This window comes from Cnephaeus nilssonii (assembly GCF_951640355.1).
Source record: "Cnephaeus nilssonii genome assembly, chromosome: 11".
Taxonomy (NCBI): Eukaryota; Metazoa; Chordata; class Mammalia; order Chiroptera; family Vespertilionidae; genus Cnephaeus; species Cnephaeus nilssonii.
Genome location: NC_137082.1, coordinates 10142039 through 10168980, shown reverse-complemented (window position 1 = coordinate 10168980; position 26942 = coordinate 10142039). Strand labels below are relative to the sequence as shown.

The window sequence follows — 26942 nt, the reverse complement described above, 5'->3', positions numbered from 1 at the left end:
CCGGACTGAATTGGCCTGGACGCTGCGGCGGTGGTTAACGCTCCCCAGGCTGTTCTGAGCGGGCGTTACGGCACGACTTCCACTCGCGGCTCTCAACCTTGGCTGTATACTCGAATTTAAAATTTAAATGAGGCCAGAGTGTCTCCAACTGCAGGGTGAACCACTGCTCCTGGAGAAGCCGATTAAAAATACAGATTCCGAAAGTTTTGGCTCCAGGCGGCGGAGCCCGGGAATCCGTGTTTGCGCAGCGCCGCGCGGGTCCAGCGCCACACACCCGAGAAGCCACACACCCGAGAAGCCTTTGGGCCCCGCCCAGCAGGCAACTGAGGCGTGGTCCTCGGGGGTGGGGGTGGGGAGGGTGTGTGTGTGTGTGTGTGTGTGTGTCTGTCTAATTGGCGTTCGTGCTCAGACTGGCTGGGACCTTGATGAGACCCGAGGGGTGTTGGGGGGGCGGGTTGGAAGAGACCCCTCCTTGCACCAGGTGAACGACATCCTATTGGGAGCAAGAAAGCCGCCGACATCCCAGGTGTTGACTTGTTCCCAGGTGGAGTTGTTACTGAAGGCGGGGCTGTGCCCCGAGCTTGCCGGGACCTGATAATCACGTGGAGCCCGAGTTGAAAAGACCCAGGTTCAGCTCCGAATCCGGGAGTGGTCTGGGCACCCGTATTCCCCACACCTCCGCGGGCGGGGGCGCGGGGGGTTCCGCTGTGGCGAGTGCGGGCCCCGTGGGGTTTCTCCGCGTCCGGTAAACCGCCTGCTGTGAGGTTACCACCGTTGACAAACCCTAGGGGACCGCCTGCGAGAAGAGCATTTTTATATTTCCCCCAAACCGAGCTCTTTTCCTCAACCTTCCTGTTTTCAAGTTGTGAATTGATTCTAGGATGTTTGTGTAACGCGAGATGAAGTACTCGAGGTAAAACAAACAAAAAATTAAAGCAATTTTAAAGATTTCTTTGGGATGTATATACACATAAACGTAATGCCATTTGAAAACAAATGCCATGTGAAAACGTAATGCCAGGGTCTCCGTTTGGAATGTTGCAGAAGGACACTGGGTACACTGGGGACAGTGGTCACTGCCTCTGGGGAAGCTGAAGGGGAAGGGCACCCAGCATGGAGGATGGGTGACATCTGACACCCTGGTCCTGCTGGAGCCATGTGCCTGTGTGTTTGCCTGCCTGAGCTCGCTGCACTCTTCAGCTCAAGGGCACCCAACTGGATCAGTCCGTCCTTGCTACGGGACACCTTGTCAGTACTGATCCATCCCTGGCCTGTATTCGGTTGCTTGTTAGTTCCTTGGCTTATTATGACATCATAAACACCAGGGGACCCACCACCCAAAACTAAGCCCTTAACCATAACCTACATCTCATCCACCTTCTCCTTCTCTCTCCTCTAATAGCCATCAATCTAAATCCTACATATTCATTCCTTTTTCTTTATAGCAAGTGTTTTTTTTTGCACCTACAAGTATTCTTAAAAATATATACCATTTTAATTTTAAAAGAAACTTCATATAAAGGGTATGTAATCTTCCAGGAATTATTTTCCCCACACTTAGTAGATTACTAAGATCATCTAAATCGCTGTGACTGGCATTTGTCCGTTTTAACTAGTGTGTAATCTTCCATGGTGCGAACATACCCGAGTTCATCCGTCTGCTCTCCTGCGGGTGGGCACGTGGATTGTTTCCTGGCCTTTGCCATGTGTGCCGTGTTGACTCTGATCTAGGATCTTTCTAAAAAGTGCCCTAGTTTCTTACGGGAGTGTCCCCGTAGGTTGGATGGTAGGTGACCAGGAGATAATGGCACTGATTGATACCTGCCCTGCAGGGCAAGAGATACTGTGGGGCCACATCCTCTCTTCATTTTTGCCCGTCAGACTCACACACAGTGATAGTTCACTGTGAGCCTGCATTTTCCCTGCGTGCAGTGTTTCAAGAAAAACAAAATTACTGATGTTTTCCACAAATATAATGACAGCAACTGATTACATCTGTTTCATTTTTCGAAGGCACTTTTTAAATATTTTACACTACATGCATTCAAAGTTGTGCTAAGTTAAGTTGACTGCTGTGTTTGGGTTTAACGGTTTGATTTCAAGGGTCATAATTGAAAAACTGAAAAAAAACTATAACACAGGATATAGAAATCTAAATGAAATCCAGGTATGATTGGCTATGCTGAATAAGTTGTTCTGCTCTTTCCATTCCATTTATCAAGTATACAAATTGACTAGTCATTTAAAAATAAATCCTGCTTGTACATGCTCACCTTCCCTGCTAACCATCCGGGGCTTTTGCAAATTCAACTGAAGCAGGTGCATCTCCATATCTTGAAGTGGATTTCCAACCCACGGAAGATACTTAAACAGATTAGAAATTCTGTTGCTAAGTTTAACCACTCAGATGAAGGTGTTTATGTCATAATTTTTCATGGTTTTCAGTAACAGAATCGCTTAACAAGGGGATCAAGGCCAAATGCGCATTTCAAAATACTTTCTCCATAGGATGTTCCTCTTGCAAACTAGTTACTTTCTCATTCTTTATATATCACCTTTACCCTGAATTTTTTTTAAGTGGTTAAGTAGTCTCCTTTCTTCATGGAGAAAGTTAATAAATTTTCAACACTTGTCACTTCATAAAAGAAAAATGGAGACTATCTGTAATTCTGACAACTCTAAGTATTTTGCCAAGAGAGGATGGGGCACCTCTGAACTAGACAAAGGTTCTCCTGGTCACCCACACCTCTTTGCAGAGTACCGTGAAGACCCGGAGGCAGTGGCATGGAATGGTAAGGGCACCGTGGAGCCGCCAGAGGAGAATCCTGGCTCTGTCGCTGTGTGCCCCACTTTCTCATCAATAACATGGCAATGCGATAACGGGTGGTTGTGAGGACAGACTCATGTGTGTACAGTACACAGAGCAATGTACAGTACAGAGGCAGTACTCTCTATGTGTTCTTTATTATTTACAACCATAGAGTAAGCTTACAGTTACCTGTAATAATAGCTAACACTTATCTAGAACTGGTGCTTCCAATTGACTAGGCACAGATATTATTTTACATGGAAATTAATTGGACGCAAACAAGCCCGTGTTGACATTACTCAGCCCTTCTGAAGTGTTTCCCATGCTTTGCATACCAGTTCCAATATATAAGTGAGGAATTTAATACTACTCACTTAACATTGCTCAAGTAATTGCCTTTTTTTTCAAGAGCAATAGATTAAAAATAAATTACCATGATCTCCCTGACCGTCCTAGGCCTCCTGGGGGTGCGCTCACCTCGCCTGGCTCGTGGTCCCCTAAGCCACCTCATTTGACTTCTGTCATCACCACTACAGTTCTCCACTATGGATACAGGATTGAACGATCCAGGTACAAGTGATTCCTGAATGGGGTGGACATCTAGACAGAAGCTAACCTTATTTCTTCATCGGCCAGGAATTAATTTATTTGTTCATCTGCTAACAATGTTTTGACCCACATGACTTCCTGGTCTGTTGCAGGTGTTGGATACAGAGTGATATGCAAGACCAACAAGACCAGCAGGGCAGTCAGAGAAGGAAGGAATGAAGAATGAATGAATGAAGTCATGCATAAGGTCATTTCGGATAACAATGGGTGCTACGGTCAAGAAGAAATGGGATGGTGACGGAGAATCACTGGGTGGAGGTGGTGGGGAATCTGAGTTGGGCTAGAAGGGGCCGTTAGAGCTAAAGCCATGGGAAGAACCAGGAAGATGGCATCCTGGGAGAGAACACAACAGCAAAGGCTCCAAGGAGACCAGCTTTGGTGTGTTTCAAGCAAAGCAACGAGATTCACTGACTAACTGGTTCCCAGAAAGGAAAACCTGGCTTGTAAAAAAAACTAAAAAATGTCTAAGGTCACTTGTGATTAAAGACATGCAAGTTAAAATAAACTGAAATACTGTTCTATATCCTGCCTGAATAAAAAGACTAAACACATATAAGTAAAGGTGAGCATATGCTGTGATCCCGCTATTCCTGCCCCACCCTGCACTCTCACACGTACATCATGAGAATCAGCCAGGACCTTGCTAAAATGCAGATTCTGACTCGGGTGTGTCTCAGAGAGTAACGGGCACAGATCACCTGGGGACCTTGTTAAAATGCAGATTCTGACTCCGGTGTCTCAGAGAGTAACGGGCACAGATCACCTGGGGACCTTGTTAAGAATCGGATTCTGATTTCCGTGCTGCTCAGACCTGAATGGGAAGAAGAACGACCTGGAGATCTTGTTTAATGTGGATTTTGGGTAGCAATCGTGCAAGGGGGGTTTAGCCTCACTAATTACAAGGAGTGAATATTAAGTAGCAAGGAATTCCTCTTTTTTTTTTCTTCTACCTACCAGATCAATAAATATTGAGAAGGCTGATAGCATCTACTGCTAGCAGGAGAGCAGGGTAATTGGTTTCCTAATGCATTGCTAGCAGGAGCGTGAATGTTTGTAGTCACTTTGGAGGGCAATTTGGCAATAAAATGTTAAATGTGCCCCGCCAATGATCTAGCAATTAATTCTCCTTTCCATCTAGTCTTCTCCAGAGAAACATCTTCGCATGCGCACAGAGGAGTGTGTCCGAGGATGTTTGTTGTGACATCGTTGCCACAGCCCAAAAAAATTGAGACACAAACTAAATGCCCAATCATAGGGCAGTGGTTCGATTAAAGTGAGGGTTATCCACACCGTAGAATACCAGGCAGCAAATACAAGTAACCAGCCAGATTTCTTGTATACAAGCCTGGCTCAAGTCCCAGATCTACTGCACTGAAAAAAATAAAACAAGTTCCCTCAGATATACACACATTCAAACCGACATATACTTCCAATACTGCAACAAGAAAATCCAGGATAAAAAGGTATTGGAAGGCAACACACTGGCTATGTGTTAAGCAAGGTAGGGGCAGGGAAGCAGCTTTGAGGGGGAGGGCAGAAGGATTGAGGAACCTAAATTTTCTGTGGATTCATAATACAGTAATACTTCCTTTAAAAAATGAATGTATTCACAGACTATAGTTAAAAAGTAATAAATAATTAAATTGTGATTGCTCCATACAATGGAATAAATTCTCTATGACCATAAAAAAGAATAATATATTTCTGTGTGCTTTGATAGGGAATATTCTTCAAGATATATAAGTCTTCAAATGTTCAAATAACACAAATTATGCTGCTGTGTGTATGTAGATATATGTATGTAAATACATAAAGATCTAACAGCATCTCTCTATATAAAATTTAATATATATAGGGTTTGGCAAAATTAGGTTTACAGTTGTGAGTATGCAAAACAGAGTTTATTCTTTTTAAAAATATATATATTTTATTGATTTTTTACAGAGAGGAATGGAGAGGGATAGAGAGTTAGAAACATCGATGAGAGAGAAACATCGATTAGCTGACTCCTGCACATCCCCCACTGGGGATGTGTCCGCAACCAAGGTACATGCCCTTGACCGGAATTGAACCCGGGACCCCTCAGTCCGCAGACTGATGCTCTATCTACTGAGCCAAACCAGTCAGGCAAAACAGAGTTTATTTTTATATTAGTTATTGTATTATTTTCTATATGAACAACTGTAAACCTACTTTTGCCATACCCTGTACACACACACACACACACACACACACACACACACACAGAGACGTGAATGCGGAGGAGACCAAGGAATTATCCCTGAGGACAGGGCAGCAATATTAGTGACGTGATTGTCTGAGTGACTGACATCTTGCTACATAGATACATACCTTTCTGCAACTTTCAAGTTTTAAAATTTTGAAAAAAATAAAATTTGGCACACATACAAGAGCGTATAAAACATTAATGTGCAATTTAAGGAATAAAACTAACACTCATGTAACCACCAATGTTAGATCTAGAACCTTCTTTGTACCAAGGAAACCCTTCACATGTTCCCATCCATGAGCTTCTCCTTCCTTCTGCCACCTTGTTCCACTATTTCTAATTTTGCGTATGATTTAAAAGTAGTTTTGCCACCCACATAAGGCGTTGCTGAGTCTGGCCACCGTTTGAACTGTACGAGTAACTTGCCTCCACTTCTTTCAGTCGGTGAGACTAAACAGGTTGCTGCAGGCAGCTGTAGCTCATTCATTCTCACTCTCGCGTGACGTCCATTGCAGGCATAGACCACATTCGGTCTGCACTGTCACTGCCAATGGGCGGTGTCCAATCTGGTCATTATGAGTAACGTAGCTGTAAACATCCTCGCTCAGGTTCCCTGACTCATGGAGGGAAGCTTCTCTTTACCATTAAAAGCTGCTTCTTCACAGGGTTCCCAGGTGACCTGTGCCCACGTTATAGCCTGAGACACACCGGGGTCAGAATCTGCATTTTAACAAGCTCCCCTGGTGATTCTCCTGTGTGGTCGCTTGGAAGCACAGTGTGGGGGAGGAATAGCTGGATCCCACCATATGCTCCCGTTCAACTTCCCTAGGAGATGCCTAAGTATCTTCCAATGTGGCTCTATCAACTTACATTCCCACCCGCATATATCATTTAAAATGAAGGAAAAAAAAAAAAGCACTAGTTTAAAAGCCACTAGGGCACAGTCTTAGTTGAAAATGTGAATAACCAGATACAAATCTTCGCTTCCTCCTTCTCTTTCCTTTCTGCTTCTACCCCCAGTCCCTCTCCCGAATCTGAAATGAAGAAATGACACCCTGGAAGCAGCTACTGTGTGGGCAACAAAGAGGATCAGGGCCTTTATTCACAGAGAAATTAAACAGCCTCCCATTCGCCTGCTGGCTCCTCCAGGTTTGTAAGCTCCTGAACTGTAAAGGAATGTCGTCTAAGCATAGGAATTTGCAGATTCTAGACCTGGGACAGGGTGGCAGCCTGAGGCGGTGAGTTGTTTCACCTACTCCTGAGAAAAATGAGGTTTCGATCCCTTTCAAGCAACATTGAGATCACCCAGACCTATCATCGTTTTCCATGTCTCATGCCACAGTTTCCCTGACTCTGACATCCTCTATGAGCGTTTGTTCCAGAGCCATTCATTTGTTTAACAAACATTAATTGGGTTCTATCTGAGTGTGAGGCATCATGCTAACATCTAGGAATGCAACAGCAAACCTTCAAGGGAGTCACATAATAATCATGAGGAAAAATAAGTGAACAAGACAGTGCGATAAAGGTTCACACAGTGGTCAGGCAAAGCTTCCTGCAAGAGGCAGATTCATAACCCCAGATGTGTAGGTCTTGGGCAGGCAAAAAAGTGAGGTGAGGGGGCTTCCAGGCAGAGGGAATAGTTTGTGCTGAGACCAGGAGGTAAAGTGATGGCGCGCCTTAGCAACCGCAGTCTCACTGTAGGTGGGTGGAATGCTGGAGATAAGGTGAAGGAGGTAGGTGGAAGGTAGAGGCAAGCAGGATATGATTAAACCATTTCTATTTCTCCGTTCCCCTCTTTCCCTATTAAACCTCAGACACATCCAGAGGCCAATCCTAGGCTGGTTTGGAAGGTTACTTTACCTCTCCTTACCCGAGAAGCAATGAAGGGTAATAATGGTGGTGGTGGTAGTAATGACAATGAAAAAAGTGAACATTCACAAATGTTCTCCATGAGCTAAGTACTATTTTAGAAGATGTTTTATGTGTATTATCTCACTGAGCCCCAGTTCTTCACAGACGTGTACTTTTGAACCCGCTTTTAACCTCCTTGAGCCTCAGTTTTCTCATCTGTAAAATGAGGATAATAATCCTACCTACCTAAAATGGTTTTTCTTTTTTTAAAAAAACAAACAAACAAATGTAATGAGATATGATCACACACCATACAATTCACCCTCTCACTGTACAACATAATCACTTTCAGTAGTTCAGAGTTGTGCAACCATCACAGTTTTAGAATATTTTTATCACCCTAAAAGACACTACCTATTATCACTCTCCATTTTCCCCAGCCCTAGAAAACTATTGATTTGCTTTCTGTCTCTACAGAATTGGCTCTTCTGTCTATCAAATAGTTTTTATGAGTATTAAAGCAGACTATATGTAAAAGGGAGTGACAAACAGTAAATAATCAAGGATATTGGTTATTATTATTGGCAGTCATCTACCTACTATCCTTACACTATAATAACTTTTAAAACCATTTTATAATATAACTAGAGGCCCGGTGCATGAAATTTGTGCACTGGAGGGGGGGGATGTCCCTCAGCCCAGCCTGCACCTTCTCCAATCTGGGACCCCTCGGGGGATGTCTGACTGCTGGTTTAGGACATTCCTCTCACAATCCAGGACTGCTGGCTCCCAACCGCTCGCCTGCCTGCCTGCCTGCCTGATTGCCCCTAATCACTTCTGCCTGCTAGCCTGGTCACCCCCTAACCACTCCCCTGCCAGCCAGATCGATGCCTAACTGCTCCCCTGCCAGCCCGATCGCCCCCAACTGCCCTCCCTTGCTGGCCAGGTCACCCCTAACTGCCCTCCCCTGTCGGCCTGAGTACCCCCAACTGCCCTCCCCTGCAGGCCCGGTTGCCCCCAACTGCTCTCCCCTGCCGGTCTGGTCACCCCTAACTACCCTCCCCTGCTGGCTTGGTCACCCCAAACTGCCCTCCCCTGCTGGCCTGGTCACCCCCAAATGCCCTCCCCTACTGGCCTGGTCCCCCCCAACTGCCCTCCCCTACTGGCCTGGTCCCCCCCAACTGCCCTCCCCTGCTGGCCTGGTTGCTCTCAACTGCCCTCTCCTGCTGGCCTGGTCACCCCTAACTGCCCTCCTTTGCTGGCCTGATTGCCCACAACTGCCCTCCCCTGCCGGCCATCTTGTGGCGGCCATCTTGTGACCACATGGGGGCGACCCTCTTGTGCGAGGGTGTGATGGTCAATTTGCATATTACTGCTTTATTATATAGGATAATGATAACTGTAAATTTACTGATTCTATTGAATACTGACATTGTGCCAGGCATGCTGGGGATACATCAGAGAAAAAGACAGGAGGGGTGTGTTTGGAACACTTAGTTCAGCCATACTATAATATAGGCCCTCCTGTGATCCCATCTTTAGTTAGGCTATTGCTTTGGGTTCTTCAACAGAGACCAAATAAAAATGACTTAAATAAAACAGAAGGTTGCCGAAACCGGTTTGGTTCAGTGGATAGAGCATCGGCCTGTGGACTCAAGGGTCCCAGGTTCGATTCCGGTCAAGGGCATGTACCTTGGTTGCGGGCACATCCCCAGTAGGGGGTGTGCAAGAGGCAGCTGATTGATGTTTCTATCTCATCGATGTTTCTAATTCTCTATCCCTCTCTCTTCCTCTCTGTAAAAAATCAATAAAATATATTTAAAAAAATAAATAAAACAGAAGGTTTATTTCTGCTGGATGATGCTCCACAAGATCATCTAGGGACCCAACTCCTAGCTTGTTGCTTTTTTATCTCCTCGAGGCAAAGATCCAGACCAGCGACCCAGCCCATGGGAAGGAGCAAAGAGGAAGAGGAAGGCAAGCAGCTGCCTTTTACAGAGGTGACCAAGAGTATGTGTTATTCCTGGTTTTGTCCCATTGGCCAGAATTTAGTCACATGTAGCTGCAAGGGAGTCTGAGGATGTGGATTCTAATAGGGTGGTTGTGTGTTTGACTTAAACTCAGAGGACTTCTGGGACTTTATCCTACAGATATACAGGCATAACACACCAAATGACCCATCTACAAGATTATTCACTGTAGCACTCTCTGAAATGGCAAATGCTTAGAAATAACCAACTGTTTGTCTATAAGTCATTTGTTAAATAAACCATGGTAGAGCCACACAATGGAATACTCTGAAGCTGTAAAAAAAGAAAAAATAAATAATAAAAAAGTTCCACCTGTACTAACTAGAGGTCCGGGGCACGAAATTTGTGCATGGGTAGGGTCCCTGGGCCTGGCCGGCGATCAGGGCCAATTGGGACCTTCTGGCTGCCGGCAGGGGCCTTCCTTCCGGCTGCCAGCTGAGGCCTTACTTCTCTGGCTGCTGGCTGGGGCCCTCCTTTGTTCAGCACCGCCCCCTGATGGTCAGCACACATCATAGCGAGCAATCGAACTCCCAGTCGAATTCCTGAGGGGACACTTTGCATATTAGCCTTTTATATATACGTATAGATATGATAAGAATTTCTGAACATATTATTGAAAAAAGCAAGGTATAGAACTGTGTATATAGTATTCTTTTTTTTTTTTTTTTTTTTTTGCAAAAGGAAAGGGTAAATGGAAGAGTATATTCATATTGCTTATGCATTGGCATAAAGAAATGATGGAAGGCTATACAGTGTAGCAAATGCTGTTGCTGCCTCACCCATAGCCCCTCGTCCATGTCACTTTGGTGCACGCTGGACTGACTTTCAACTGCCAGCACCTGCACGTCTTTTCCTGAGGGTTTTCTCTGGTTGCCAGCATACCCTCTGCCTAACTGTGCAACAACCTGAATGACTTGGGCCCTTCATTTCCTCCACCAGCTCAGGAGCAGCCCTCCACCAATGAACGCTGGGATTGCTGGACAATACCTCAGCTCTCGCCCTGCAGGTGGATAACTCTGAGGCACCAGTTCCTCCCTCTTGTCCAGGGGCTTCCAGCAGGAGTAAGCACCAGCTGCCCACAGTGGTGAGAGTGTTGCTAACACACTCTAATCTCTCCTCCCTACTGCTGCTGGGGAAACTCCAGTAAGTAAAAAAATAAATAAATAAATAAAAGTTACCCGAACAAGCAGACCAGAAACAGACTCATAATAAAAAATAAAATAAATTTTAAAAAAAGGAAACAGACTTAGATACAGAGTACATTTTGACAATTGCCAGATGGGATAGTGGGTTGGGGAAATGGGTAAAAAGGTGAAGGGATTAATAAATACAAATTGGTTGTTACAGAATAGTCATGGAGATATGAAGTGCAACGTAGGGAAGATAGTCAATCCTATCTAATAAAAGAGTAATATGCAAATAACCACCACTCCGCTACAACCACAAGCCATGCCCACCAGCCAATCAGGAGTGATTATGCAAATTAACCCAACCAAGATGGCTGCGGCTAAGGAGAGAGCAGGAGGCTTGGGTTTCCCTGGCAATGGAGGAAGCCAAGCTTTCTACACACCCTGGCCAGCCCAGGCCTCCGCTAAGGCTACAAAGTTTCAATTATAGAAGACAAATAAATCCCAACAAAAATGGCTGCGGCCACGGAGCAAGCAGGAGGCTTGGCTCCGCTCAAGGCTACAAAGTTTCAATTATAGAAGATAAATAAATCCCAACAAAAATGGCTGCGGCCATGGAGCAAGCAGGAGGCTTGGCTCTGCTCAAGGCTACAAAGTTTCAATTATAGAATTATAGAAGATAAATAAATCCCAGATACCAGGGCCTCCACTTGGGTTGCTGGGGGGCATGGCCGGCCTGCAAACCACCACAGGCCCCTTGCCCAGGCCGCCCCATGCCCCAAGGGAACCCCCACCCTGATCCGGGACACCCTTCAGGGCATACCAGCTGGTCCCACCCATACACCAGGCCTCTATCCTATCTAATAAAAGAGTATTATGCAAATTGACCATCACTCCAACACACAAGATGACTGCCCCCATGTGGTCAAAGATGGCTGCCCTCATGTGGACACAAGATGGCCACCACAAGATGGACAGCAGGGGAGGGCAATTGGGAGGGACCAGGCCTGCAAGGGAGGGCAGTTGTGGGCGATCAGGCCAGCAGGAGAGGGCAGCTGGGAGGGACCAGGCCTGCAAGGGAGGGCAGTTGGGGGCGATCAAGCCTGCAGGGGAGGGTAGTTAGGGGTGACCAGACCGGCAGAGGAGGGAAGTTGGGGGCGACCCTGCAGAGAAAGGCAGTTGGGGGGTCCCAGGCCTACAGGGGAGAGCAGTTGGGGGGGGACCAGGCCTGCAGGGGAGGGCAGTTAGGGGTGACCAGGCCTGCAGAGGAAGGCAGTTAGGGGTGACCAGGCCTGCAGGGGAGGGCAGTTAGGGGCAAACAGGCTGGCACGGGAGCAGTTAGGCATCAATCAGGATGGCAGGGGAGTGGTTAGGGGGTGATCAGTCTGGCAGGCAGAAGCGGTTAGGGGCAATCAGGAAGGCAGGCAGGCGAGCAGTTGGGAGCCAGCAGTCCTGGATTGTGAGAGGGATGTCTGACTGCCCTAAATGGGCAGTCGGACATCCCTGGAGGGGTCCCAGACTGGAGAGGGTGCAGGCTGGGCTGAGGGACATTCCCCCCTCCCCCACCATGCACAAATTTTGTGCACTGGGCCTCTAGTAATAGTATAATAGCTGTGTATGGTGCCAGATGGGGACTAGATTTATTGGTATGATCACTTAGTAAGTTATATAATATCTAATCCCTGGGTTGTACAACTGAAACTAATATGATGTACATCAACTATAATTGAGAAATAAAAATTATTTTTAAAAAATTATTTTAAAAGCAGTTCCCCTTAAGGACCGGGAAGGGAACACAGGATGGGAAAGAGACATCTCAGTGTATACCATCTTATACTGTTTTGCTGTTTGGACACTATAAATATATGAACTATTCATGAAAGACCTCACAAAAATGCGTTTGCCAGAGCACCCATTACTGCTTTGCTTACGGTATTTCTGCTTTGATCCCAAACCACCACTTGCCATATTACAAAAGTGTGAGTCCCCCATTTCCTCTCTCTCTGTTCTGTTAGGGGCACAAGTCCAAGGCTGCAAATAGAATGGGGGAATTAAGGGTGATGGTGAATCCTGGCATTGCTTGTCTGGCAGTGAGCAATGTGGACCCAGGACTTTGGGGCCTCAGTTTCATCACCCAAGAAGTGGGCATAAACACTCATCTAACCTTCTTCTCAACGTTGTAAGAAAAATGACCCCTGTTGGATCTAATAAAGTCCACCCTCCTCCTAAGGAGCTTATGGATTGCTAAATCAATCAAACATCGGTCAATCAATCAATACAGTAAATGTATTTAACTTGAGGTGCTGGGTTTGTAAAGTTTCTACAAAGAAGTAAAATGCATGATGCTTTTACCAAAGAGGCACTCACTGAAAAGTAATGTAGCCTCATGAACGCTCAGAAAGATATAAACTCTGACATAAGACAGAGCTGGTCAAGTCACAGTTCTACGGCTTGGACCAAATGGGTGAACATTCAGGGCCTGGGCTTTCTCATTTGTGAGAAGAGCATTACTGCATTAGCCGCTGTTTAGAGCTGTCACAAGGGCTGCTGAGGTAGTTGTAACATGCTTAGGGCATTACTTGGCACAGGGAACAGTCAATGAAAAACGACCTTTTCTCTCAACTACTATAGGTACCCAGGTGGCTTTGGACTAAATTTCTGTAATGGAGCATCTTTTAGTTGAGGTGATATGCTTGAAAGCCACAAAACACTCAACTAATACCGCCTTAAGAAAAAACAGTACTTTGTCTTAAATAACTGAATGGCGAGAGTGCATTTTTATTTTAGCTCTGGCTTGATCCAGAGTCTCAAACTCGGTTATGCCAGCTCAGTCTTGCTCTGCTCTTCTGAGCACGACTTTGCTGTGTGCTGATTTCCTCCAGGGAGTTCCTTAAAGGGGAAGACATCTTCTGACATGGCTCCTACTGAGCCCTAACCCCCTAATATTCTTGCTCTTGGCTAATCACCTCCCCTACAGGTTGGGCTAGACCCAGAGACCCATTTCTAATGAACAGACTCTGACAAAAGAGATGGAATGTCACTTTTGAGATGAAATTACAAAGGAGACGCTGGCTTCTCCTTGCTCACCCTGTCCTGTTCTCTCTAGGTTGCTCACTTTTATGGAAGCCAGCTGCCATGTGGTGAGCTGTGCTATGGAGAGGCCCAAGTGGCACAAAACTAATTACAGCCTCTGGCCAATAGCCAGTGAGGAAATGAGTCTTTCAGCCCAGTGGCCCACAAGGAACTGAATCCTGCCAACAACCATGTCAGTGAACTTGGAAGCAGATGTATCCCCCGGTCCAGCCTTCAGATGAGACCCCAGCCCTGGCCAACAATGTGATTACACCCTTGGGAGAGAACTTGAGACAGAGGATCCAGCTAAGCTATGCTTGCATTCCCGACCCATCGAAATTCTGAAATAATACATATGTTTAAGCCACTAAGCTTTGGGATAATTTGTTACATAGCAGTAGATAAATAATACAATCTCTACTTGGAAGTTCAGGCAGGACCAGCCTTATATTCTCATAGATCCAAGGTAAAGAAAGTGCCTTTTTCCCGATCACTCAAAAAAAGTCCTATGACTCAGCCCTGGTTAGGCCTCAATGGCTTACCTTGATTCATATGCCCATCCTTTAAGACCAGGAGTTGGCAAACTATGGCCTGTGGACTAAATCTGGCCCACGGCTTGTTTCCATAAATAAAGTTTTATTGGAACACAGCCTCATTCACTCACATGTATTGTCTATGGCTGCTTTTATGCTAAAACTAAAAAGTTAAGTACCTGCAACAAACACTGGATGGCCCTCTACATCTAAAATATTTACTATCAAATGTTCCTGTTGAAACCAGCAACCATTTCTGTCACTTTAGGGAAAACATTGCTGGACCTTGCATTAGACCAATAACTTTGACCAAGGTCACTGGGTACCATGATTGGCCAAGTGTAGGACCTGCCTCCCCTTATGTAAAGAGTATGTCAGCCCCATTTGAAGCATATGGCTGAAAGTGGGGGTGGACTGGACCCCCAAGGGTCTTTGGATGATGGTACTTACCCACATGTTTAAAGGCAATTTGGGTGTGTCTGTGCTGTCTACATGGATTAGGTTGAGAGCCACTCTGTAAAGATGACCGCTGATTTGCAAGAACTTTTAATACCCCCCAAAATCAAATGCTTGCTGAACCTTCAACATATTAATCTTTCAAACTAATATGAACTCGGCTTATCTTTCTGAAGACGCATGGTAGCTTAGAGTTGGCTCAAAATGAACAATATCCTCTCTAGGAAGGTATAACATCTCATAAAAATGGAGGCATCTCCATGAGTTTGATCCTTTCATGCAGCTTCTCCTGGAAGGGGCCTGGTCTCGGAGCCAGTAGGGACGGGCTGCCTCTCCACAGAGATGTCCACATGGAGACCAACGGGTCTTTGGTAGATTGGGTGGGGAGTCCTATGGGCAGGTTCTCCTCTCCCTTTCCAATGAAAGGGAACTGACCAGAAATTAAGGGGGAGGGGGGCGTGGGGAGAGGAGAAGAAGGAAAAGAGGAAAAGGGGGCAAGACAAGATGGGAAGAAGAGACCTGCTGAATTGTAGGGAAGACATAATGTCATTCATTCACATAAATACTGAGCATTGGCTATGGCCATTCAGTAGGTCATCCTAAGTTGAGGATTGTACCAGTAGTCTCTCGTATTAGTTTTTGCCACTGCAACATCTCAGTGGCTTTCCATAAGAAATGCTGATTTTCCTTTCACGGGTCTGTGAGTTCATGGGGGCTGTGCTGGGTTTGGCTCTGGGCTGCCAGTGGGGTTCACGGGCCCACATGTTTGCTCGTGTCTCATTGGGCCATCAACTACACAGGCATGTTCTTCTCACGACAGGTCACATGAGAGCGAGAGGATGAGCCAAATTGTACAGGCACATTTAAAGCCCCTCTTCCAACCAGCCCCACTGGTATTTCGTCAGCCAAAGAGCCAGAGTGAGACAATGGCCTGGCCCCAAACCAATGGGGCAGGAGCACACTCCACTCACCATGATGCCAGCGGGCAAAGGTGGACGAATATAATTCCGTACCAGGGAGGGAATGCCAACTGGAAACAATGATCTCGTTTACCACACTTACTAACATTAAAAACAGGAATACAATCACCTGGCTACAAACAAACAGATTGGTAGATATATTTATAGTAATATAAATGTTTATATAAACATTACGTAGAAAACCCAAATTTTGATCAGCTTTATGGCATGTGACATATTTTTCTGGAAAACTGACCCATGGGCTATGGAATCCTAATCTTTGCTGCTTTGCACCACTGTGAAGCACTGTCATTATTTTACAGCTTCTGGCTTGGCTTTTTATTAGTAATAACGGTAAATTAGAAGCTGATTTACACCTGCTCACCCAGCATAATGATCAATAATGCCACTTCACTCTCAAACGTGTCCCAGTTTGGATGACAAGCTGTATGATCATCTTAATATAAATACAGGATTTTGTTCTCCAGAAACAAACAACCTTCCTAAGAGCTAACACTTGCCAAGAAGCACCAACCTTAAAAAACCCCACATATATTGCTTTCCCGTTAGAAAAATGCTTGTTACAAATGACCTCTCTTCCTCCAGACCTTCATATGTTCCAGCCCACCTTAAGCTGCTCACCCCATTTCTGTTTTCTGCATTCAACTGTGTAACTCCTACCCCTCATTTTGACTCTATGATTCAAGTCAAATGAAACAAACTAGCTGTGTGAGCCTGAGCCAGCTGCTTACTCCTGCTGGTTCTCAGCCTCATCAGCCCTAAATGGTGATGGTAATAACAGCTCCCGGGTAGGACTGGGGGGGGATGGTCCATGAGTTAATGTGACTGACACAGAGCAACTGCTCAATAGGTAGTGGACACCCAGATAAAAATTCACAAATGATTCTAAAAGCCTGAGTAAAATGATATCTTAAAAACTATGGCAAAGAGTCGAGGAAAAACCCAAATTTCTATCAGTTGATGAAGGGATAAACGAATTGTAGTATAGTCATACAATGGAATATTATTTGGCCATAAAAAAAGGAATGCAATACTGATACAAGCTACATGGATGAACCTTGAAAACATTATGCTAAGTGAAAGAAGCCAGACACAGAAGATTCCATTTGGTATGATTATAATTATGTGAAATTATAAAAACAGGCAAAGCAAGAGCGACAGAAAGTAGGTGGGTGGTTGCCAGAGGCTGGGGAGAGGCAGGGAAAGGACAGTGACTGCTAGTGGGCACAGGGTTTCTTTTGGGGGCGATGAAAAGGCTCTGCCATCAGAAGCTGGAACTGGTTGCAAAAATACAATCATAGTGAGAGGTTTAAAAATGCTTTCAAAGTTTATCAAATAGACATAATCTACGGGAAGATTACAAGAACTGAATAACAAGTCAACATGCTTCATTCACAAATCTCCACCAAACGTTTACAAAAATCACTCATGTACATGGCCATAAAGAAATCTAAAATTGTCCGGCCGATGTGGGTCAACGGTTGAGCGTCAACTCATGTATCAAGGTATCAAGAGGTTCTGGGTTCTATTCCTGCTCAGGGCATATGCCCAGGTTTCCAACTTGATCCCTAGCAGTGGGCATGCAGGAGGCAGCTGATCAATGTTGATGCATCGGTGTTTCTATTTCTCTCTCCCTCTCACTTCCCCTCTCTCTAAAAATCAATAAAAAAATATTTTTAAAATAAAAAACTAAAATTACAAGAAGTACTTTTACAAGTCACATTCTCCGACCAAAACCCATTGTTATCAGAAACCAAAAGCATGGTTTCACAAATTGGAACTACTTGAAAAATAAAAAACATACCTTGATATAACGCTCAGGTTTGTTCCCCCTGACCCACCAACCCAACCAACCAACCATCCCTGAAACTAAAGTAACAAAAGATCTAGACATTTATGAAAGGACTAGCGTTCCCGTTGCAGGAAAAATCCTGCAATAGGGTTTCCTGCTGCACTCTACCCCACCCTGCCTGCTCTCCTCCCTTGTCCCCCGCCCCGCGATCTCCGCCAGCCCCCTTGCTTTTCTAACTTCTCTGCCAGCCCGCTCTCCTCCCTTCTCCCCTGGCCCCGCCTCCGCTCCTCCCTTCTCCCCCCGCCCCTCTTCCACTCCTCCCTTCTCCCCCGGCCCCTCCTCCGCTCCTCCCTTCTCCCCCGGCCCCTCCTCCACTCCTCCCTTCTCCCCCGGCCCGCCTTCTCTGCCAACCCGCCTGCTGTTCCCTTCTCCCCCGGTCCCGCCTCTGCTCTTCCCTCCTCCCCCGGCCCCGCCTCTGCTCCTCCCTTCTCCCCCGGCCCCGCCTCCGCTCCTCCCTTCTCCCCCGGCCCGCCTTCTCTGCCAACCCGCCTGCTTTTCCCTTCTCCCCCGGCCCCGCCTCCGCTCCTCCCTTCTCCCCCGGCCCGCCTTCTCTGCCAACCCGCCTGCTTTTCCCTTCTCCCCTGGCCCCGCCTCTGCTCCTCCCTTCTCCCCTGGCCCCGCCTCTGCTCCTCCCTTCTCCCCTGGCCCCGCCTCTGCTCCTGCCTTCTCCCCTGGCCCCGCCTCTGCTCCTCCCTTCTCCCCCGGCCCGCCTTCTCTGCCAACCCGCCTGCTTTTCCCTTCTCCCCCGGCCCCGCCTCCGCTCCTCCCTTCTCCCCTGGCCCCGCCTCTGCTCCTCCCTTCTCCCCCACCCCGCCTTCTCCCCCAGCCCCGCCGGCTCTCCTTCCTTCTCCCCCGGCCCCGCCTCCGCTCCTCCCTTCTCCCCTGGCCCCGCCTCTGCTCCTCCCTTCTCCCCCACCCCGCCTTCTCCCCCAGCCCCGCCGGCTCTCCTTCCTTCTCCCCCGGCCCCGCCTCCGCTCCTCCCTTCTCCCCTGGCCCCGCCTCTGCTCCTCCCTTCTCCCCACCCTGCCTTCTCCCCCAGCCCCGCCGGCTCTCCTTCCTTCTCCCCCGGCCCCGCCTCCGCTCCTCCCTTCTCCCCTGGCCCCGCCTCTGCTCCTCCCTTCTCCCCCACCCCGCCTTCTCCCCCAGCCCCGCTGGCTCTCCTTCCTTCTCCCCCGGCCCCGCCTCCGCTCCTCCCTTCTCCCCTGGCCCCGCCTCTGCTCCTCCCTTCTCCCCCACCCCGCCTTCTCCCCCAGCCCCGCCCGCTCTCCTTCCTTCTCCCCCGGCCCCGCCTCCGCTCCTCCCTTCTCCCCTGGCCCCGCCTCCGCTCCTCCCTTCTCCACCGGCCCCGCCTCCGCTCCTCCCTTCTCCCCCGGCCCCGCCTCCACTCCTCCCTTCTCCCCCGGCCCCGCCCCTTCTCCCCCGGCCTCGCCTGCTCAACTTCCTTCTCCCCCGGCCCCACCTCCGCTCCTCCCTTCTCCTCCCGCCAGCTTGCTTGCTTCTCTGCAGCTTTGCTCCCTTCTGCAGCTCTTGGCTTCTTTCTACGCTGTCGTGATATGCAAATTAGCCGCCATCTTTGTTTGGATAATTTGCATATTCATCCTGATTGGTTGGTGGGCGTGGCTTGGCTGGTGGGCGTGGCTTGGGCGTAGCGAAGGTGTGGTCAATTTGCATATTTGTCTATTATTAGATTAGATGCTTTGGAGAAAAATCTATACAAATATGGGTGCCATGAAAATTTTTGAAAGACTTCAAAATAAGCAAAAGAGATTTCTGAGTGTCCTGTTAGTTTCCAGCTCTGGATTGTCTAATTCTATAGGAGTTAGTGCCTTTCATTGTTTCTGAGGTATTTTATAACCTTGTGGGTTATAGAAAAATATAATAATGCAAGTAAATCATCTACATAAATGCAAACAGACTGTTGCCCTGGAGATACCAACCAGTTGCATCTGTCTGTAAATTTATTTTTGTGTTTCTGATGGCTGTTGTAAGTATGCATTTGTTGAATTAATTCTCCTTTGAACCTGTTGTACCATTTTACTGAGTCCCCAATTAATTAATTAACTAATTAATTAATTAAAATCCCTAATATGTTCATTTTATATTTGTTTGACAGTCATTTTAAGTTTCTTAAAAATTATCTTTTAACATGGGTGAAGTCAAATGGAAAATATATAGCTTTAAATGCTTTCATTACTAAAGGCTAAGAATTAAGTGAACTTAGGGAAATTAGAATAACAAAATAAATGGAAAGAAAAGCACAGAAAGAATGCATAAAAAGCTAAAAGCTAAAATGAATAAAATGGAGGAGTAGAGAAAAGAAATAAAAGCAAAAGCTTTACTTTTACTTAAAACAAATGACAAAATAAACTCTTGGCAAACTAAGGCGAAGAATGAAAACACAAAACAAAAACAACAGAAATAAGAAAGCTGCTAAACAAATGTCAAAGATTTAAAAATAATTTTAGGAGAATGTTAAATGGAAGGGCCACAGATTTGAAAACTTAGAGCAAAGTGAAAAAATTTTTTTCTTTTGAAAACTATAAATTACCTAAATTGATCCAGACTGAAAATTACAGAAAAAATTGGAAAGATTATTAAGGATGTACAATGATAAAAGGCATCAGCCCAGATGATAAACAGATTAATTACTGAGATAATTAAATATTTGCTGGTTACTGACATTAAAAATAGGAATAAGAAGGAAAAAGTCCCAATTTATTTTCAGAGTAGAATAACCTAAAACAAAGAAACCAGCAAAACTCCAAGCACACACACAAAAAAACTAGACATCAACTGTGCTTACACATGTAGTTGTAAAGTAGTCAAGGAAAATATCAGTAAATGAGATCCAGCAATGCATTAGAACAGTGGTCGGCAAACTTATTAGTCAACAGAGCCAAATATCAACAGTATAACGATTGAAATTTCTTTTGAGAGCCGAAAACCGACTTCTGCGCATGGGCCACGAAGTTTCAATTGCACTGTACGTGCGCGCCCGCACGTGGTATTTTGTGGAAGAGCTACACTCAAGGGGCCAAAGAGCCGCATGTGGCTCGTGAGCCACAGTTTGCTGACCATTGCATTAGAAGATGAATCCAACACGACCAAGAGGGCTTATTTCAGGAAAGCTAGGTGATTCAGCACCAGGCTATGTCCTGCACTGATTTACTATATCCTCATACTTAAGTGCAAAATCCAAATATTTATATCAAAAGATACTGAAAAGATATTTGATAATAGTAAGCAACTCACCCCAATGAAAACTCTAAGTAAAAATTAGAGTAGCCCTAGCAGGTTTGGCTCAGTGGATAGAGCGTCTGCCTGCGGACAGAAGGGTCCCAGGTTCGATTCCGGCCAAGAGCACATGTCCAGATTGCAGGCTCAATCCCCAGTAGGGGCGTGCAGGAGGCAGCCAATCAATGATTCTCTCTCATCATTGATGTTTCTATTTCTCTCTCCTCTCCCTTCCTCTCTGAAATAAATAAATATATATATATATATATATATATATATATATATATATATATATATATATATATATATATATATATATATATAAATTAGAGTAGAAGAAAACAACCTAAGTATGTAAAAACCAACACCCAAAGGAACTGTGCATTTTATATTAAACTAGAGGCCCGGTGCACGAAATTCATGCACAGAGGGGAGGGTTTCCTCAGCCCAGCCTGCACCCACTCCAATTGGACATCCCTCTCACAATCTGGGACTGCTGGCTCCTAACCACTCACCTGCCTGCCTGCCTGACTCTTCCTAACCCCTCTGCCTGCCTGCCTGATCGCCCCTAACCTCTCTGCCTCCTGCCTGATCACCTCTAACCTCTCTGGCTATCTGCCTGATTGCCCCTAACTGCCTCTGCTTGCCTGATCACCCCTAACTGCCCTCCCTTGCTGGCCTTATCTCGCCCCCAACTGCCCTCTCCTGCTGTCCTGATTTTGCCCCTAACTGTTGCCTCCAACTGCCCTCCCCTGCCGGCCTGATCTTGCCCCCAACAGCCCTCCCCTGCTGGCCTGATCTTGCCTCTAACTGCTCTCCCCTTCTGGCCTGATCACCCCTAACTGCCTCTGCCTGCCTGATTGCCCCTAACTTCCCTCCTCTGACGGTCTAATCTCACCCCCAACTGCCCTCCCCTCTGGCCTTATCTCACCCCTAACTGCTCTCCCCTGCTGGCCTGATCACCCCTAACTGCCTCTGCCTGCCTGGTCGCCCCCAACTGCCCTCCTCTGCCAGCCAATTTGGTTCTGATTGGTCAGTTTCTATGCCAGTCAGCATCAAAAGCTTCGCCTCCTAGGCAGCCATTGGCTCCTCACAGTTGACCCAGATTTGGTTCTGATTGGTCAGTTTCTATGCCAGTCAGTGTCAAAAGCTCCACCTCCTAGACAGCCATTGGCTCCTTAGATTCACCCAGATTTGGTTCTGATTGGTCCGTTTCTATGTCAGTCAGCGTCTTTGGGCCTATCAACTGGGCCTGATCAGAAAGGTGGGGCTGATCAGCAGCCTCGGTGGAGGCCTGGAGAGAAATGGAGGTGTGGCTGTTGGCCAGGCCGGGAGAGAAAGAGAGGCAAGTTCTGATCAATGGCTGCCACAGAGGCTACAGATCAGACTCTGCCTCTCTCTCTGAAGGCCTCTCTCTGGGCCTGATCCTGATCTGCAGCCCCCTAGGCAGTCAGTGCTGGGTCAGGGCACCGGCAGAGGCCCCAGTCAGTGCTGGGTCACCACAGCAACCCAGCACTGACTTCCGGTCTGGTCAAGCCTTTGGTCATAATGGTTGTTACGACCCTGGCTCTTTATTATATAGATTTGAAAATTCTAAAACCATTCAAGTTAAAATTAGAGATGCAACAAGGATGCCAGCTGTAGCAACATTGTTTGGAGGTTCTGGCTAATGCAATAAGACAAGAAAACAAAATTAGTATATATACTGTAAGAAAGGGATAAAACAATGTGGAGATGAAATGACTATATCATGACCATCATATATCATATTTATCAGAGACTAAGAGTTTCTAATAAATACCATCAATTAATAATAATTTTTGTGAGATTGGGACTCACGGCAGATCTACCTAATACAGAGACACAAACGCAAACAGGCAGCCAAAATGGGGAAACAAAAAAACAAACCCCAAATGAAAGAAGAGACTTCTCCATAAGAAGAGCTAAATGAAATGGAGATAAGAAATTTATCAGATACAGAGTTCAAAATAATGATGGCAAAGAGGTTCAACAGCCTGAGAAAACATATAACTATGAAGAATAACACAGCACTAATAAAGAATACAGTGGAAGGAATACCAGATTGGGGGAGGCTGAGGATTGGATCAGTGAATTAGAAGACAGGGTAGAAAAAAACAATCAGAGAACCAAAAGGAAAAAAAACAACCAATAAATAAAAGGAGGACAGTTTAAGAGAGCTGTGGGACAACATGAAACATAACAATACTTGCATAATAGGTGTGCCACAAGGGGAAGAAAGTGAGCAAAGGATAGAGAATGTGTTTGAAGAAATAATGGCAGAAAACTTCTTTAACCTGGTGAAGGAAAAAAAAAAAATCACACAATTTCAGAAGGCACAGAGAGTCCTAAGCAAGAAGAACTCAAAGAGGTCCATCTCCAGACACATCATCATTAAAATGCCTAAAATAAAGACAAAGCGAGAATCTTCAAAGCAGCAAAAGGAAACTGTTACTTACAAAGGAGTTCCCATAAGGCCGACACCTGATTTCTCAGCAGAAACTCTACAGGCCAGAAGGCAATGGCATGAAGTATTCAAGGTAATGAAAAGCAAGGATCTGAAACTAGGATTACTATGTGCAGCAAGGCCATCATTCAAAATAGATGGTGAAGTAAAGAGCTTCCAGACAAAAAAAGGTAAAAGAGTTTTTCACCACCAAACCAGCATTGCAAGAAATGCTAAAAGGACTGCTGTAGAGAGAAGAAAAAATAGAGAAAAAGAGAAACAAATGGGGCTACATCAAAATAAAAAGCTTCTGCACAGCAAAAGAAACCATTAACAAAATGAAAAGGGAGCCCACTGTATGGGAGAACATATTTGGCAATGATACATCTGATAAAGGGTTAATATCCAAAATATATAAGGAATTCATTCAAATTAATAAATGGAAGACAAACAATCCAATTTAAAAATGGGCAAAGGACCTAAATAGGCACTTTTCCAAAGCGGACATACCAATGGCCAAGAGACATGAAAAAAATGCTCCAAAGTCACTGATCATCAGAGAGATGCAAATTAAAATGACAATGAGGTATCATATCACTTCACACCATCAGAATGGCTGCCATCAACAAATCAACTAATGACAAGTGCTGGTGAGGATGTGGAGAAAAGGGAACCCTCGTACACTGCTGGTGGGAATGCAGACTGGATAACAGTATGGAGTTTCCTTCAAAAATTAAATAAATTTGACCCAGTGATCCCACTGCTAGGAATATATCCTAAGAAACCGGAAACACCAATCAGAAAGAATGTATGCAACCCTATGTTCATAGCAGCACAATGTACAATAGCTAAGATCTGCAAACAGCCCAAGTGCCCATCAGTAGATGAGTGGATATAAAAGCAGTGGTACATTTACACCATGGAATACCATGCAGCAGTAAAAAAGAAGAATCTTTTACCCTTTGAGACAGCATGGAGGGACCTGGAGAGTATTATGCTAAGCAAAATAAGCCAGTCAGAGAAAGATAAGTATCACATGATCTCACTCATATGAACAAAATAAACTGATGAACAAAATAAACTGATGAACAATATAGATTCAGAGATATAGAAGCATGGAAGAGACTGTGGAATCTCAGAGGGAAGGTGGGAGTGGGTGGATGGGTGGGAAGAGAGCAACCAAAAAGAACTTGTATGCATACATTCATAACCCATGGACACAGACAATAGGGGGTGAAAACCTGGGGTAGGGGGTGGGGGCAAGCTATATGGGGCCAATGGGAGTAAGAAGAGGATATATGTAACACTTTCAATAATAAAGATTAAAAACATTTTTTTGTTGTTAAGCTAGCTCAATATATTCAATTACGCCAAAATAGCTATTCTTTATGCTTGCAACAAATGATTATTTTAGTTGAGTTTTAAAAAAGTAATTTTTATTTATTTCAGAGAGGAAGGGAGAGAGAAATATCAATGATGAGAATCATTGATCAGCTGCCTCCTGCACACCCCCTACTGGGAATTGGGCCCCCAACCCCGGCATGTGCCCTGACTGGGAATTGAACTGTGACCTCCTAAGGCCGTCCGTGACATGTTATTTATTTCCCTGTCCGTTTCCCTCAGTTCAGAAGGGTCGTTTCTATCATGGCAGTGTTCCCCAGGCAACGATGTCTGCAGTTAGAATGTCTGGGCAGACCCGTGAGGCGTGCCATAGCCCTGTGCATCACGCGTTTGTGGCTGTGTCATGCTGATTAGGTCGTCTTTTTCCCCTGCCTGGCGGTATCCAATTACTCGGGGTTCCCTCTCCTTACACGAATAACATTCCATGTAACCACGTAGTTGAGTCTCTCTCTCTCTCTCTCTCTCTCTCTCTCTCTCTCTCTCTCTCTCTCTCTCTCTCTCTCTCCCTCCCCCCCCCCCCACCATTATTCAGTATTTCGCGTGATTTGTAAGTGTCGCTATCTCCTTCTTGTAACTGCTTTGCAGTGATTTCCTTTGAAAGATGCGTGGTGGCAGTGCTGTTGTCTGGTTCGTTCAGCTTTCCGCGTGTTTCCTTTGCTGCATGCTCGTTACTGTGGTTACCCAGGACCAGGGGTCCTGTTTCCAGGTATTGTTTGCTGTGCTTTTTTTTTGCAGTGACAATTCCTGCTAGCATTTTCATCCCGATTGATGTTACCTGTCTTTACCTCAGAGAAGAAGGGAAAGAGTGAGGGAAGGAAGGAAGGAAGGAAGGAAGGAAGGGAGGGAGGGAGGGAGGGAGGGAGGGAGGGAGGGAGGGAGGGAGGGAGAGAGGGAGGGAGATTGGAGGGAGGGAGTTAGGGAGGGAGGGAGGTGGAGTACAGGCTACCTGGGTGAGGGCGGTTGTCTGACCTATATGCTCCCCGTACCACTGCCTAGGGTTGCAAGCTGCGTTCGCTGGGTGTACCAGCAGGTAGTTTTGCTGTGTGACAATTACTGCTTTCAGGTTGCTTGTTAATTGATAGGTGCTTACAAATAACTAGCTGGATTCTGGAAACCCTGTTACTAGGTTTCAGTTGCTGGTTTCATCTCCTTAGGTTGCCAGCTACTGCTTGCAAGTGCTGTGTTGCTGGTTGCTGCATGCCAGGTATCTGTTTGCTGCCTGTCAGATTTGTACATGCCACAAGAGTGCTTAGGTGGCTGCAGGTTACCACATTGCTGGTTATTTTACTGGAGTGCAACTTACTAGCTAGTTTTTTACGGGGTTACAGGTTGCCTGTTACCACCGCTACCATTTCAATTCTCATTACTTTCCCCTTTACTTGGTTGCCAGTTATTGCTTTCAAAGTAAAAAGGTTGCCCAGCTTGCGTTTACCTGCTTGCTGTTAACCAGGTATTTCTGTCAATAGGTCGCCAGTTACAGGGTTAGCGGCAAACAGGGCACCAGCCATGTTAGCAGGTGGTGACATACACTGATACTAGGATGCCGTTTCACTGACTGTGAGTTACCAGGTTACTGACTGATGTTATGGGTTACCAGGTTACTGGTTAACAGTTAACCAGTTAAATGGTTACTGGTTAATTGGTTACTGTTAATCGGTTACTGGTTACCAGCTAACCAGCCACTGGTTACCAGTCAACTGGTAACTGGTCACCAGGTTACCGGTTACCAGTTAACTGATCACTGGTTATCAGGTTACCTGGTAACCGGTAACCTGGTGACCAGTTACCAGTAACAAGGTTACTTGTAATCAGTTCACCTGGTTAACAGTTACTGGTTAATTGTAATCTTGTAACTGGTAACTGGTAACTTGGTAACCTTGCAACTGGTAGCCAGTAACTGGTAACCAGTAACCTGGTTAGCTGGTAACAAGGAGCTGGTTAGCAGGTAACCAGTTAACCAGTAACCAAGTTACCAGTAACCATTTAACCAGTAACTGGTAACCAGTAACTGGTAACTGTTAACCAGGTGAACTGGTTACAAGTAACCTTGCAACTGGTAACTTGGTAACCAGCAACCAGTTAACCAGTAACTGGTAACTTGATAACCAGTGATCAGTTAACTGGTAACCTGGTGACCAGTTACCAGTTGACTGGTTACTGGTTACCTGGTGACCAGTTACCAGTTGACTGGTTACTGGTTACCTGGTGACCAGTTGACTGGTTACTGGTTACCTGGTGACCAGTTACCAGTTGACTGGTTACTAGTTAACCAGGTTACCCGTTAACCAATC

The 26942-nt window shown here is 45.9% G+C and overlaps 1 protein-coding gene across 1 annotated transcript in view; it reads right to left on the bottom strand.

Moving 5' to 3' along the window:
- The window catches only part of ZFP64 (ZFP64 zinc finger protein), an 85563-nt gene that overhangs the window by 24808 nt on the left and 33813 nt on the right, over positions 1–26942 (bottom strand). The gene's annotated exons all lie outside the window — the stretch shown is intronic.